Below are 16359 nucleotides of genomic sequence, written 5' to 3'. Positions count from 1 at the left end.
AACAACAAGCTTCAGAAAAAGAAACGGTATAAAAGCCTGGAGAAATGCCGTAAAAACACAGGCGATCTTAAAAAAAAACAAGGTTCTTTCTACTCATCAAGCTGGGAGGGCCAATCAGATTACAATTGAACAGATTAAATTTGATAAATATATTCTGAGAAAACAGCCAGGTTTTCATTATATAAATAACACTTCTTCAGATTCTAGACACTCAGAGGAGAGTGAGCTGCTCACAGATACTGCCGCCAACATCCTTTCCATCACCACTTCTGTGGAATCAGATATATTGACCCAAACAGATAAGGAAGTGACTCTGCATGAGAGGGGCAGCTCTATTTCCACCATTGATACTGCCCGACTGACTGATCCATGCTTTTGGCCATGAAAGAGTTTGTTTGTCACCCAGGCGAATTAAACTAGACAGCAGCATCACCGACCATCAGAGGAGATACCTTGAGAAGCGGAGCGAGAAAAACAAGAAACCATTGAATACAGGTTACCCCCAAATTACTTCAGAGCACACCAGAAGCAAACACATCCAGGTACATGGCTACAGATTCCATCTGGCAATGTGACTGCATTTTTCATGGACTATTTAGTTAAGCTTTGCACACAGGTGAAAAATAGCCAATTGCCCTTTCCTCACTATAACATTTCTTACCAGCTGGAAAAGAGTGAGAAAGTGTAGTACAGTGCTGTTTGAGTCGTCATTCTTTTCATCAACACTCACTTACGAATTACCCTTTGGATGAAAGGCTTTGCTGCTAAATGCTTCAAAATCTGCAAAGTCTATACCTTTGGTACAGGGGAGCTTCAAGTTTAGAATGACCTCCATTCTGAACAATATTGCCTGGTTTTCTTGCCTGTTGGTTTTTGTTTATTCATTCCTCCCTGTCTTTTAAGAAATTCTGAGATGCTTTTAAGCGCGCACACACACACACGCAGACACATACATATATAAGTAATACGATATGATTGTTTTTTAAGTAAATGAAGAATTGGAATGATGGAAAATTAGACTGAAGCCAGGGAGGGGTGAGCTACAACATGATTTGAAAAATAAATACATGAAGAATTAAGAGTGACGGGAAGGCAAGTTGATACCTTGTGGATGTGGTTGCTAAAAATGAGCCACAAATTTTGCTTTATGTTTTCTAGCAATTAGTGTTGCTAGAATTTTGTGATCACTTACATAACTCTAATATAAAAGCAAGCGAAATTTTCAAAAGCATTACAGATATTTCTGGTACTGAGACTTCTTAAATTTCTCTCGTCTGTCCTCATAAAGAAGGCGTTGTGGTGTACCAAAATCCTCAACGGCGTCCTTACAGTACATTCTCAGTAACAACAATCATGTAAGGCTAATAGGGCCTTAGTTTAGGGAATTCCGTAAAGGCAGATTTCAAGGGGTCAGTAAATGCAGACCATTACTTTAACCCAAGATAAAATTGATTTGGAGAGGTGCTCTCCAAATAGGGATACTTGCAAAATGGTTCATTGGAGTATGAACCTTTTAAAATTTATATTTTTGTATATGTTTTACAGTGTATGAGTACAGCAATAATATATAATTTATAAATAAATATCTACTTTAGTAGTTTGTACTCAAAAATATTTTATCAGTGGGACCCCATGATCAAAACAATTTGGAGACCACTAGCTTAGCTGAAAGAAGGCACAAAACATTCAGACATTTAACCATAAATATTATTTCTCAATTGAGCTTTTGGTAGGTATTAAATGACAGTAATTACACATATAAATAGTACAATAAGACTCTTTTTTAAAGTAAGCCAAAAATTGGGACAGACACAGATTGAGGCTTTTTGTTCCATAGAGGAGGTAGGGGGAAAGGATGCAGATAGAGGGTTTTTTGGTGTGTGTACTAAAATACATAAACATAACACAGTTTACAGTTTTATCATTTTAAAGTATGCAGTTCAGTGGCGCTGAGTATATTCACAGTGTCTTACAACTATCACCACTATCTAGTTCCAGAGCTTTTTCATCACCCTAGTGGAAACCTCATACCCATTAAGCAGTTACTCTCTATTCCCCCTTCCTACCAGCCCCTGTCAATCACTAATCTACTTTTTGTCTCTGTGACCTTGCCTATTCTGGTTATTTCATTTAATTGGAATCATATCATATGTGGCCTTCGTGTCAGTCTTCTTTGACTCTAGAATAATCTTTCTGAGATTTATCCATGTCCCAGCATCTGTCAGTACTTCATTGCTTTTTATGGCTGAATAATATTTCATTATATGTTTAGACACATTTTATTTATGTGTTCATCCATTCATGAACATTTAGGTTGTTTCTACCTTTTGGCTATTGTGAATAGACCTGATATGAACATCTGTGTACAAGTTTTTATTTGAACAGCTACATACAGTTCTTTTGGGTATACACGTAAGAGTTGAAAATGCTGGGTCATTTGGTAGTTTTATTTGAAGCTTATTTAGGAACCATCAAACTGTTTTTCACAGTGGCCACACCATTTTACATTCCCAGCAACAATTTCTAAGGGTTCCAATTTCTCCACATTCACCAACACTCTTTGCTTACTTTTTTTTTTTTTTTTTTTTTTTGCCATCCCAGTAGGTACAAAGTGGTATCTCACACTCATTGTCATTTTGATTGTGGTTTGTTTTGCCTTTCCCTTTGCATAATGACTAATGATGTTAAGTATCTTTTTATGTGCTTGTTGGCCATTTTAAAAATTTAATTAATTAATTAATTTTTGGCTGCATTTGGTCTTCGTTGCTGTGCATAGGCTTTCTCTAGTTGTGGCGAGCGGGGGCTACTCTTCGTTGTGGCGTGTGGGCTTCTCATTGCGGTGGCGTCTCTTGTTGCAAAGCACGAGCCCTAGGTGCGTGGGCTTCAGTAGTTGTGGCTTGCTGGCTCAGTAGTGGTGGCTCGTGGGCTCTAGAGCGCAGGCTCAGTAGTGTGGCGCCTGGGCTTAGTTGCTCCGTGGCATGTGGGATCTTCCTGGACCAGGGCTTGAACCCTGCGTTGTCAGGTGGATTCTTAACCACTGCGCCACCAGGGAAGTCCCTGCCCACTTTTTAATTAAGTTGTTTGGCCTTTTTGTTTTTGAGTTGTAAGAGTTCTTTATATATTCTGGATTGTGGAATCTTATCAGATGTGTAATTTGCAAATATTTGCTTCCACTCTCTGGGTTGTGTTTTCACTCACTACTGTTTTTTGAAGCACAGCAGTTTACTTTCAATGAAGCCCCAGTGTACCTATTTTTTCTTTTGTTGCTTGTGCTTTTGGTGTCATATTTAAGAAACCATTTGCCAAATCCAAAGTCATGAAGATTTGTCCGTATATTTTCTTTCAAGAATTTTATACTGTTAGTTCTTTCATTTGCATCTTGGATGTATATTGAGTTAATTTATTTATATGGTATGAGGTAGGGGTCAAACACTCTTTCCACATGGAATTGTCCCAAAATCAGCTGTTGAGACTGTTCTTTCTCCATTGAATGGTCTTGGCACCCTTGTCAAAAATCAGTTGACCATAGATGTGAGGGTTTATTTCTAGGCTCTCAGTTCTGTTCCATTGATCTATATACTGATCTGTATGCCATTACTGCACTGATCTGGTTACTGGAGCTTTGTTGTAAGTTTTAAAATTGAGAAGTATGAGTCTTCCAACTTTGTTCTTTTTAAAGACTGTTTTGGCCAATCAGGGCCCTTGTGTCTCCATATGAATTTTAGGATCAGCTTTTTTTCATTTCTGCTGAAAAGGTTGTTGGGAATTTTATGTTAATTGCATTTAATATGTAGCTTGCTTTGGGGTTTATTGCCATCTTAACAACATTGTCTTCCAGCCGATGAACACAGGATGTTTTTCAATTTATTTAGGTCTTTAATTTCTTCCAGTAAGGTCTTGTAGTTGCCAATGTACAAGTGTTATACCTTCTTGTCTAAATTCATTCCTAAGTATTTGATTCTCGTGTTTTCTTTCTTTTTCTTTCTTATTTTTAATTGTGATAATATATGCATAACAAAATTTATCATCTTAACCATTTTTTCTTTGTAATTCTAGTTTATTTATTTTTCTTCCAGTTTTATTGATTTAATTGACATACAGCACTGTTTGTTTGAGTACAGCATAATGATTTGACTTACATACATCATGAAATGATTATCACAGTAAGTTTAGTGAACATCTATCATCTCATACAGATACAAAATTAAAGACAGAAAAAAATATTTTCCTTGTGATGAGCACTCTTAGGATTTACTCTCTTAACCACTTTCATCTATAATATACAGCAGTGTTAGTTTTATTTATTGTGTTGTACGTTACATCCCTAAGAGTTGTTTACCTTATAACTGGAAGTTTGACTGCCCTCAACCAATTCCCACTCCCTCCCCCCACCCATTGCCTCTGTTAACCACAAATCTGATCTCTTTCTACGAGTTTGCTATCTTGTTTCTGAAGTATAATTAATCTACAACATTATGTTAGTTCCTGTGCACAAAATAGTGATTTGATATTTCTGTACGTTTCAAACACCACGGTAAGTCTAGTTACGATATGTCACTATGCAAAGATATTACATAGTTATTGACCGTATTCCCCACACTGTACACTTAATACCCGTGACTCATTTATTTTACAAATGGAAGTTTGGACTTCTTAATCTCCCTCACTTATTTCTTTCCTCCCTTCACCACCTCCCCTCTGACAACCACCTGTTTGTTTTCTATCTATAACTCTGTTTCTGTTTTGTTATGTTTGTTTGTTTTGGTTTTTAGATTTCACTTAGCATAATACCCTCTAGGTCCATCCATGTTGTTGCAAATGGCAAGATTTCATTCTTTTTATGGCTGAGCAATATTCCATTTCATAAATATATACACCACATTTTCTTTATCCATGGGCATTTAGGTTGCTTCCATATCTTGGCTATTGTAAATTATGCTGCAGTGACCATAGGGGTGTATATACCTTTTCGAATGAGTGTTTTTGTTTTCTTCAGAAAAATACCCATATGTTAATTGTTGGATCATGTGATAGTTCTGTTTTTAATTTTGTGAGGAGCCTCCAAACTGTTTTCCATAGTGGCTGCACCAATTTACATTCCCACCAACAGTGCACGAGTCTTCCCTTTTCTCTTCATCCTTGCCAGTACTTGTTGTATTTTGCTAATAGCCATTCTGACAAGTGGGAGGTGATATCTCATTGTGGTTTTGATTTTTATTTCCCTGATGATTAATAATGTTGAGCATCTTTTCATGTGCTTCTTGGCCATCTGTATGTCTTCTTTGCAAAAATGTCTATTCAGATCCTTTGCCCATTTTTAAAAATCAGGTTGTTTGGGTTTTTGATGTTGAGTTGTATGAGTTCTTTGTATATTCTGGGTATTAACCCCTTATCAGATAGATTGCTTGCAGATATCTTCTCCCATTCAGTAGATGATAGTTCCCTTCACTGTGGAATAGCTCTTTAGTTTGATGTAGTCCCATTTGTGTATTTTTGGTTTTGTTTCCCTTGCCTGAGGACACATATGCAAAAAAAAATTATTAAGATCAGTGTCAAAGAGCTCAGTGCCTATGTTTTCTTCAAGAAGCTTTGTCTCTTTTTTTGGTTGTGGTTTCAGTTCTTACATTTAAGTCTTTAATCCATTTTGAATTTGTTTTTGTGCATGGTGTAGTTTAATGGTATTAAATACATTCATATTGTTGTGCAGACATCACCGTCACCCATCTCTAGAACTCTTTTCATCTTGCCAAACTGAATTTCTACACTGACTCAAATAGCAACTCCCCATTCCACCTTATGCTCAAGCCCCTGGCAACCACCATTCTAAGAATTTGACTACTCTAGGTACCTCACGTAATTGGAATACAGTATTTGTCTTTAAGTAACAAGTTTACTTCACTTAGCATAATGTCCTCAAGGATCATCAGTGTTGTACCATCTGACAGGATTGTCTTTTTTTTTACGACTGAATGATACTGCGTTGTATGTATATACCACATTTTGTTTGTTCATTCATTCATCCATCCGTTAATAGATACTTGTGTTGCTTCCACCTTTAGACCATTGTGGATAATGCTGCTATGAACATGAGTGTACAAATATCCATTCAAGATCCTGCTTTCAATTTTGGGGGTTACATATCCAGAAGTGGAATGGCTGGATTATATGGTAGTTCTATTTGTAATTATTTGAGGAACCACCCTACTGTTTTCCACAGCAGCTGCCCATTTTACAGTCCCACCAACAGCACACAATGGTTCCACTTTTTCCACATCTTTGTCAACACTTGTTATTTTCTGTTTTTTTTTATAGTGGCATTCTAATGTGCATGAAGTGATATGTTTTTGATTTGCATTTCTTTCATGATTATATTGAGCATCTTTTTATATACTTCTTGGCCATTTGTATATCATCTTTGGAGAAATGTCTATTCAAGTACTTTGCCCATTCTTGAATCGCATTATTTTTTGGTCATTGAGTTGTAGAAGTTCTTTACATATTCTGAGTATGAACCTCTTATCAGATATATGATTTATAAATTTTTCTCCCAATCAGTGGGTTGCCTTCTCACCTTTGTTGATTGTGTCCTTTGATGCCCAGAAATTTTTAATATTGATGTAGTCCCAATTGTCGAGTTTTGCTTTTGCTGCCTGTGCTTTTGGTGTCATATCTAAGAAGTCATTACCAAGTCCAATGCCATGAAGCTTTTCCCCAGTGTGTTCTTCCAAGAATGTTATGGTTTTAGGTCTTTAATCCATTTTGAGGTAATTTTTGTATACGATGTAAGATAAGGCTCCAACTTCATTCTCCCCCCCCCCCCCACCATTTCATTCTTTCTAAGAGCATGTGCATATCCAGTTTTCCCAGCACCATTTGTTAAGGAGACTGCTCTTTTCCTGTTGAATGGTCTTGGCCCCTTGTCAAGGGTCAGAGATCATTTGACCATGTGGCACAAAGGTTTATTTCTGGGCTCTCTATTCTAGTCCATTGATCTATTTATCTTTATGCCAGTATCACACTGTTATTGTATTACTGTTTTTTTTTTTTAAACAAATACTTTTTTAAAAATTTTTATTTATTCATTTATTTATTTATTCATTCATTTATGGCTGTGTTGGGTCTTCGTTTCTGTGCGAGGGCTTTCTCTAGTTGTGGCAAGTGGGGGCCACTCTTCATCATGGTGCGCGGGCCTCTCACTGTAGCGGCCTCTCTTGTTGCGGAGCACAGGCTCCAGACGCGCAGGCTCAGTAATTGTGGCTCACGGGCGTAGTTGCTCCGCGGCATGTGGGATCTTCCCAGACCAGGGCTCGAACCCGTGTCCCCTGCATTGGCAGGCAGATTCTCAACCACTGCGCCACCAGGGAAGCCCTGTATTACTGTTTTGAAATCAGGAAGTGTGAATCCTCCAACTTTGTTGTTCTCTTTCAAAATTGTTTTGGTTCTTCAGGGTTTCTTATCATTTTTAATGATTTCTTATTGTTTTCCATTTTTTTATTGCTATATGATTTTCTTTGAGTTGTTTTTTTGCTAACTTAGCAGCCATGTAATTAACAAATATGCTTAAGCCACTGTCTCAATGTACCACTCAGATATGAAATAGTATCTATTGACTCCATTATATGAAAAATTAAGAAACTGGTTGCACTTGCCCTACTTCTCCCCACTCTCCACCTACACACACTTCCCCCAACATAACAATATTCGTTAATTTTGTGAATGTTGTCTCAGTTCATTATGGTAGTATTACTACTGTATTGATTAGCTTTATTTTTAAGAAGTATAGCATTTTTCTTCCATGTTATAAGCAAAATCACCATTTTATGTGTTTTTTAAAGGGGGTCAATATCATCAGTCTTTTCAGTGTAACTGTTTGTGAGTTTATTAATTTAAATAATTTTATTGATTAGCTAGATTTTTCAACAGTTGTTCAGGAGTGAGCATCTCTTCAGTTCTTATAAATTTGAGATTATCATTCTGTAACCTTTGTATAGGAATAACAACTTGTTTGGGTACAAAACTTTTGAATAATAATCTTTAATTCAAAACTCAGTCAGATTTGCTCCCCCTTTCTGGACACATACAATTAATATTTCTGTGCCAGAGGCAACCCTAATATTTTTTCCCTATTGGATCCTGGATTGTTGTTGGGTTTTTAAAATTTAAGTTTTCTTACTTTCCCAGGGTATGTCTCAGCGTTGGTCAATCTCTATTGATTTTTTAAAAATAAAATTTACATACCTTACAATTCATTCTTGTAAAGTATACAATTCCGTGGTTTTCAGTATATTCAGAGGAGGTTATACAACTGTCACCACTAATTCCAGAACTTTTTGTCATACCAAAAAGAAACCCTGTGCCCCTTCACAGTCATTTCCTAGCCTTCAACCATTAATCTACTTTCTGTATCTATGGATTTGCCCATTGGGCACATTTTATATAAGCAAATCATGCAATATGTGGCCTTTTGTGTCTGGCTTCTTTTACTTAATATTTTCAAGGTCCATCCATTTTGTAGCAGGAATCAGTACTTGTTGTTTGTTATGAACAGTAACAAACAGTATTTCAAATACATATACAACATGTTTATTCATGAGTTGTTGGACATGTGGATTGTTTCTGCTTTTTTGGCCATTATGAAAAATGGTGCTGTAAACATTAATGTACAGGTTTTTGTGTGGACATGTTCCTTCAATTTTCTTACGTACATACCTAGGCGTAGAATTGCTGGATCATATGGTAACTCTGTTTAAGCTTCTGAGTAACTGCCAAAGTGTCTTCCAGAGTGGCTGCACCATTTTATATTCCCACCTGGATCATATTTCAGTTTGTCTACATCCTCATCAACACTTGTTGTCTGTCTTTTGAGAACAGCTATCTTAATGGGTGTGAAGAGGTATCTCACTTTTTAATGATTTTAATTTGCATTTCGCTAATGACTAAGATGTTGAGCATCTTTCATATGCTTATTGGCCATTTGTTTACCTTTAGAGAAATGTCTATTCCAATCCTTTGCCCATTTTAAAATTGGCTTATTTGTCATTTTATTACTGAGTTCTGTTTCTTTGTCTATTCTGAATACAAATCCCTTATTAGGATATGTTTTGCAAACATGTTCTTTCATTCTGTGCCGTCCTTTTCACTTTCTTGATGATTTTACTTGTGGTACAAAAGTTTTAATTTTGACAAAGTACAATTTGTCTGTTTCTTCTTTTGTCACTTGTGCTTTTCATGTCATATCTAAAACTATTGTCTAACCCAAGGTTACAAAATATTGACTCTTTGTTTTCTTCTAAAAGTTTTATAATTTTAGTTCTTACTTTTAGTTCTATGATCATTTTTTAGTTAACTTTTGTATGTGGCATTGAGGTAGTACAGTTTTATTCTTTTGCCTGTGGATATCCAGTGTCTTAGTACCATTTGTTGCAAAGACTATTCTTTCTTCCATTGAATTGTCTGGGCACCCTTGGCAAAAATCAATTGATCATAAGAAAAAAAAAAAATCAGAAAAATCAAAATAAACTTAAAAAATGAAAAAAAAGCGATTGATTATAAATGTAAGGGTTTATTCTAGACGATAAACCCTATTTTATTGATCTATATGTCACTCTTTATGCCACTACCACACTGACTAACTAGTGTGACTCCTCCAACTTTGTTTTTTCTTTTTCAAGATTGTTTTATCTATTCTTAAGTCATAGGAATATTCAGATCAGCTTGTCAATTTCTGCCAAAAAGAAAAAAAAAGACAACTTGAATCTTGGGTAGGGATTGCATTGAAACTGTAGAAAAATTTAGGGAGTACTGCTGTCATAACGATATTAAATCTTCTAATCCATGAACTGGGGTGTTTTTCCATTTATTTAGGTCATCTTTAATTTCTTCAACGATGTTTGTGGGTTCCACTTCTTTGTAGTTTGGCACTTCTGTTGTTAAAAGTATCCCTGAGTATTTTATTCTTTTTGATACCAGTGTAACTAGTATTGGTTTCTTAAGTTCATTTTGGGAATTTTCCTTGTGGTACAGGAATATTACTGGTTTTTGTATGTATTTTGGTTCCTGCAACTTTGCTGAACTTGCTTATAAGTTTGAGTAATTTGTGTTTGTGTGTTCCTTAGTGTTTTCTATATAAAATATTGTGTCATTTGCAAATAGAGATAGTTTTCCTTCTTCTTTCCGATATCATGTCATTTATCTCTTTTTCTTCCCTAGTTGCCCTTGCTAGAACCTCCAGTACTGTGTTGAATAGAAGTGTTAAGAATGAGTATCCGTGCTTGCTTTGGCAGCACATATACTAAAGTTGGAACGATACAGAGAAGATTAGCATGGCCCCTGCGCAAGGATGATACACAAATTCATGAAGTGTTCCATATTAAAAAAAAAAAAAAAAAGAATGAGTATCCTTGTCTTGTTCCTGATTTTAAGGAGAAATCTTTCTGGTCATTCAGCATGATGTTAGCTGTGAGTTTTTTTATAAATGCCCTTTATCAGGTTGAGGAACTTCTATTCCTGTTTTGTTGAGTGTTTTTATTATGGAAGGGTTTTGGGTTTTGCCATATGCTTGTTCTATGTATAATGAAATGATCCTATGTTTTCTTTATGAAGATGGTGTGTTACGTTGATTGATAATCATATATTGAACCAACTTTGCCTTCCTGGGATAAATTCCTCTTGGTTTTAATGTATAATCCCTCTTCTGTGTTGCTGGATTCAGTTTGCTAGTATTTTGTTGAGGATTTTCCTTCTATATTCATAAGGGGTATTTGTCTGTAGTTTTACTGTATCTTTGCCTTTTTTATCAGGGTAATAATCTCCTTATAGAAAGAATTGGGAAGTAATCCTTCTTCTCATTTTGTTTTGATGATGATGTTGTTTTTTGAGTTTGTGAATGGTTGTTGTTAATTCTACTTTAAATGTTTTTTAGAATTCACCAGTTTGGGCCTGGGCTTTTCTTTGGGGGGTGTTTTCTGATTACTGACTCAGCCTCTGTCCTTATTATAGGTTTGTTCAGATTTTCTATTTTTGCTTGAGTCAGTTTTGCTAGGTTGTTTTTCTAGGAATTTGTCTATTTCATCTAGGTTACCTAATTTGTTGACATGTGATTGTTCATAATATTCCCTTATGATCCTTTTTAATTTCTGTGTGATTGGTAGTAACATCCCCTGGTTCATTCTTAATGTAAATGATTTGCGTTTTCCCCTTTTTGCCTTTGGTGAATTCTAGCTAAAGATTTGTCCATTTTTGTTGACCTTTTCCAAGAACCAACTTTTGATTTCTTTGATTTTTCTCTTTTTTTGATTCTCTGATTCATTTATTTTCATTCTAATCTATATAATTTCCTTCATTTTGCCTGCTTTGGGTTTTATTTGGTCTTCTTTTTCTGGTTTCTTAAGGTTGAAGGTGAGGTTATCGTTTCGAAATCTTTCTTCTTTTAATATGGACATTTACAGATACAAATATCTGTAAGCTCTGCCTTCACTGCATCCCAAAGGTTCTGGTATGTTTTGCTTTCGTTTTCATTCATCTCAAAGTATTTTCTAATTGCCCTTGTGATTTCTTCTTTGAACATTGGTAGTTAAGAGTGTGTCATTTAATTTCTCTATGTTTTTGAATTTCCCAAATTTCCTTATTGATTTCTAGTTTCATTCCATTGTGGTCAGAAAACATACTTTGTATAATTTGTAAATATATTGTGACTTGTTTTATGGCCTAGCACATGGTCTCTCCTGGAGAACATTATTATGTTCCCTCAGAAGAATGTGTATTCTGCTTCTGTTGGTTGGAGTATTATGTATATGTCTTTAGGTCTAGTTGGATTATAGTGTTGTTCAAGCCTTCTATTTCCTTATTGGTCTGTCGAGTTTTTCTATCCATTTTGAAAGTGTACTATTGCAGTCTCCAGCTATTACTATTGAATTGTCTATGTCTCCCTTCATTTCTGTCAGTTCTTTTCCTTTGGTACGTGTCCTTGGTTTTCCAACACATGGCAGACATTCATTAATTTTTTGATGAGGTGTGTTAATTTGTCAACTACCTTTTAGTCTCCCTGTATTGTCCTACTTATCTTGGATCCATTTCATTAAGTCCATGTTCTTTTTAAATTTTCTCTAGAGTGAGACTACAAATTCTTTATTGACTAAAATGGGTAAACGTTCTGGCAAAATAAATTCTTTCTCTTTCCCTTCTTTTTTTCCTTCCTTTCTTCCACTTGTTTCTTTATAAATTTATTTATTTTTGGCTGTGTTGGGCCTGCATTGCTGCGCCCAAGCTTTCTCTAGTTGTGGTGAGCGAGGGCTACTCTTCATTGTGGTGCGGGAGCTTCTCATTGCCGTGGCTCCTCTTGTTGTGGCACACGGGCTCTAGGCATGCAGGCTTCAGTAGTTGTGGCGCATGAGCTCAGTAGTTGTGGCTCGCAGGCTCTAGAGCACAGGCTCAGTAATTGTGGCAGAGAGAGGCACAGAAAGAATGAGTCAAAGAAAGAGTAGGTGTAATCAAAGGAAGAAGGGAAGAACAAGCAGGCAGTTGCACTTATTCCCTTATATTCACTCTTAACCCCTCAAATGTACCTGTCCTGGGTACACATGATCAGGGAAAAAAAAGCATTAGCATATCAAAGGAAACCTGGGTTAACGATAAGATAGGCAGTTCAAAAAAGAAGAAATACGGTCGATAAACACACAAAAGAAACTAAAAACTCTATGTGATTAAAGAAATGTGGATCAGGATAGATACCATATTTCTGGCCTATGTGGCAAGTATTAACAAGAATGCTATTGGCAGGTATTGAACAAAATAATATTGCACATTACTGGTGAACAAATAATTGAATCAACATTTCAGAAGGACAATTTAGTAGTGTGGCTTAAACATTTTTAATGTGCCTACTTGGTAACCCAGAAATTCCATGTTTAGAAATGTTTCTCAAGGAAATTGAAAAATTCAGAAAGATCTAACAAGACTACCCATCGAAGTGCAGATTATGATAAAGAAAAATTCCAAAAAAACTTAAATATCTGTCATTAGGAACTAACTAAATATTATATTTATGCAATGGAACCCATAAAGCTATTAACAATGACTACATAAATCTTTATTTACTGCATAGAAAGATGTCTATGATATACTAAGTGCAGAGCTTCAAAACAATATACATAGTATGATTTCATTTTTTTGGACTGTTGTTTCTCTCCATATATGAACATGATTGTGAAGACTGGTATGAAATCGGCCTGTTTTTTTTTTTTTCATACTATGTCATAATATTGACATTCAGTCCAGTAATCCTCCACTGTAACAGCTCCTTTACTTTGCAGTGAAAATTGATTTGTATATTCTTTGCCTCTGAGTCCTTGTGGGATTTTTTTTTTTAACTCAGAGAGAAAGTCACAAAAATTATACTCATACTCATCAGTTCACTCAGTCCCATGTAATTAAATTTTTTTTTTATCTTGATCGTTTGTTAGCACTTTTTTGAGTTCATCAGTTTTTCATTAGAGTTCAGAAAATGCTTATTCATTCAGTTCAGCAGTACAGTCAGTTACCAGAAACCTGTACTTGTCAGAGTCTTTTCCATGAATTTCTTGAAGATGAAACCCTTTTATAGGAACATATTTGCAAAAGCATCAGAGTACACCCAGAACTGTCTGTAAATGACAAAAGACTTAAAAATGACCACAGTTAAAGATTTGATGAAAGTTCATAATAATGCAGTTGACAAGAAAATGAGTTATTTCTGAGATATACATTTTAAAGTAATAACTAGGATTATTACTTATAACATTATACCAGAACATATAAGATGTTTAGAAATTTCATGTAATGTCTGAAACATTTATATTAACATATTTCCATACAAATAACCCAATGAAAGTTTAGTATTAGTTGTTTTGTTTGTTTCTTTGTTTTATACTGCAGGTTCTTATTAGGCATCAATTTTATACACATCAGTGTATACATGTCAATCCCAATCGCCCAATTCAGCACACCACCATCCCCACCCCACCGCAGTTTTCCCCCCTTGGTGTCCATATGTCCATTCTTGACATCTGTGTCTCAACTTCTGCCCTTCAAACCGGCTCATCTGTACCATTTTTCTAGGTTCCACATACATGCATTAATATACAATATTTGTTTTTCTCTTTCTGACTTACTTCACTCTGTATGACAGTCTCTAGATCCATCCACTTCTCAACAAATGACTCAATTTCGTTCCTTTTTATGGTTGAGTAATATTCCATTGTATATATGTACCACAACTTCTTTATCCATTCGTCTGTTGATGGGCATTTAGGTTGCTTCCATGACCTGGCTATTGTAAATAGTGCTGCAATGAACATTGGGGTGCATGTGTCTTTTTGAATTACAGTTTTCTCTGGGTATATGCCCAGTAGTGGGATTGCTGGGTCATATGGTAATTCTATTTTTAGTTTTTTAAGGAACCTCCATATTGTTCTCCATAGTGGCTGTATCAAATTACATTCCCACCAACAGTGCAAGAGGGTTCCCTTTTCTCCACACCCTCGCCAGCATTTATTGATTGTAGATTTTCTGATGATGCCCATTCTAACAGGAGTGAGGTGATACCTCATTGTAGTTTTGATTTGCATTTCTCTAATAATTAGTGATGTTGAGCATCTTTTCATGTGCTTCGTGGCCGTCTGTATGTCTTCTTTGGAGAAATGACTATTCAGGTCTTCTGCCCATTTTTGGATTGGGGTGTTTGTTTCTTTAATATTGAGCTGAATGGGCTGTTTATATATTTTGGAGATTAATTCTTTGTCCGTTGATTCGTTTGCAAATATTTTCTCCCATTCTGAGGGTTGTCTTTTCGTCTTGTTTATGGTTTCCTTTGCTGTGCAAAAGCTTTGAAGTTTCATTAGGTCCCATTTGTTTATTTTGGTTTTTATTTCCATTACTCTAGGAGGTGGATCAAAAAAGATCTTGCTGTGATTTATGTCAAAGAGTGTTCTTCCTATGTTTTCCTCTAAGAGTTTTATAGTGTCCAGTCTTATATTTAGGTCTCTAATCCATTTTGAGTTTATTTTTGTGTATGGTGTTAGGGAGTATTCTAATTTCATTCTTTGACATGTAGCTGTCCAGTTTTCCCAGCACCACTTATTGAAGAGACTGTCTTTTCTCCATTGTATATCTTTGCCTCCTTTGTCATAGATTAGTTGACCATAGGTGCGTGGGTTAATCTCTGGGCTTTCTATCTTGTTCCATTGATCTATGTTTCTGTTTCTGTGCCAGTACCATATTGTCTTGATTACTGTAGCTTTGTAGTATAGTCTGAAGTCAGGGAGTCTGATTCCTCCAGCTCCATTTTTTCCCCTCAAGACTGCTTTGGCTATTCGGGGTCTTTTGTGACTCCATACAAATTTTAAGATGATTTGTTCTAGCTCCGTAAAAAAGGCCATTGGTAATTTGATAGGGATTGCATTGAATCTGTAGATTGCTTTGGGTAGTATACTCATTTTCACAATGTTGATTCTTCCAATCCAAGAACATGGTATATCTCTCCATGTGTTGGTATCATCTTTAATTTCTTTCATCAGTGTCTTATAGTTTTCTGCATACAGGTCTTTTGTCTCCCTAGGTAGGTTTATTCCTAGGTATTTTATTCTTTTTGTTGCAATGGTAAATGGGAGTGTTTCCATAATTTCTCTTTCAGATTTTTCATCATTAGTGTATAGGAATGCAAGAGATTTCTGTGCATTAATTTTGTATCCTGCAACTTTACCATATTCATTAATTAGCTCTAGCAGTTTTCTGGTGGCAGTTTTAGGATTCTCTATGTATAGTATCATGTCATCCGCAAACAGTGACAGTTTTACTTCTTCTATTCCAATTTGTATTCCTTTTATTTCTTTTTCTTCTCTGATTGCCGTGGCTAGGACTTCCAGAACTATGTTGAATAATAGTGGTGAGAGTGGACATCCTTGTCTCGTTCCTGATCTTAGAGGAAATGCTTTCAGTTTTTCACCATTGAGAATGATGTTTGCTGTGGGTTTGTCATATATGGCCTTTATTATGTTGAGGTAGGTTCCCTCTATGCCCACTTTCTGGAGAGTTTTTATCATAAATGGGTGTTGAATTTTGTCAAAAGCTTTTTCTGCATCTATTGAGATGATCATATGGTTTTTATTCTTCAGTTTGTTAATATGGTGTATCACATTGATTGATTTGCGTATATTGAAGAATCCTTGCATCCCTGGGAGAAATCCCACTTGATCGTGGTGTATGATCCTTTTAATGTGTTGTTGGATTCTGCTTGCTAGTATTCTGTTGAGGGTTTTTGCATCTATGTTCATCAGTGATATTGGCCTGTAGTTTTCTTTCTTTGTGACATCTTTGTCTGGTTTT

General features: G+C 35.7%; 1 protein-coding gene across 3 annotated transcripts in view; it reads right to left on the bottom strand.

The window, feature by feature from the left end:
- Positions 1-16359, bottom strand: part of LOC309643963 (RNA/RNP complex-1-interacting phosphatase-like) — a 162886-nt gene that overhangs the window by 63806 nt on the left and 82721 nt on the right. The gene's annotated exons all lie outside the window — the stretch shown is intronic.

This window comes from Balaenoptera physalus, assembly GCF_965194825.1.
Source record: "Balaenoptera physalus genome assembly, chromosome: 15".
Lineage (NCBI taxonomy): Eukaryota > Metazoa > Chordata > Mammalia > Artiodactyla > Balaenopteridae > Balaenoptera > Balaenoptera physalus.
This window is presented reverse-complemented; position numbering and strand designations above follow the sequence as displayed.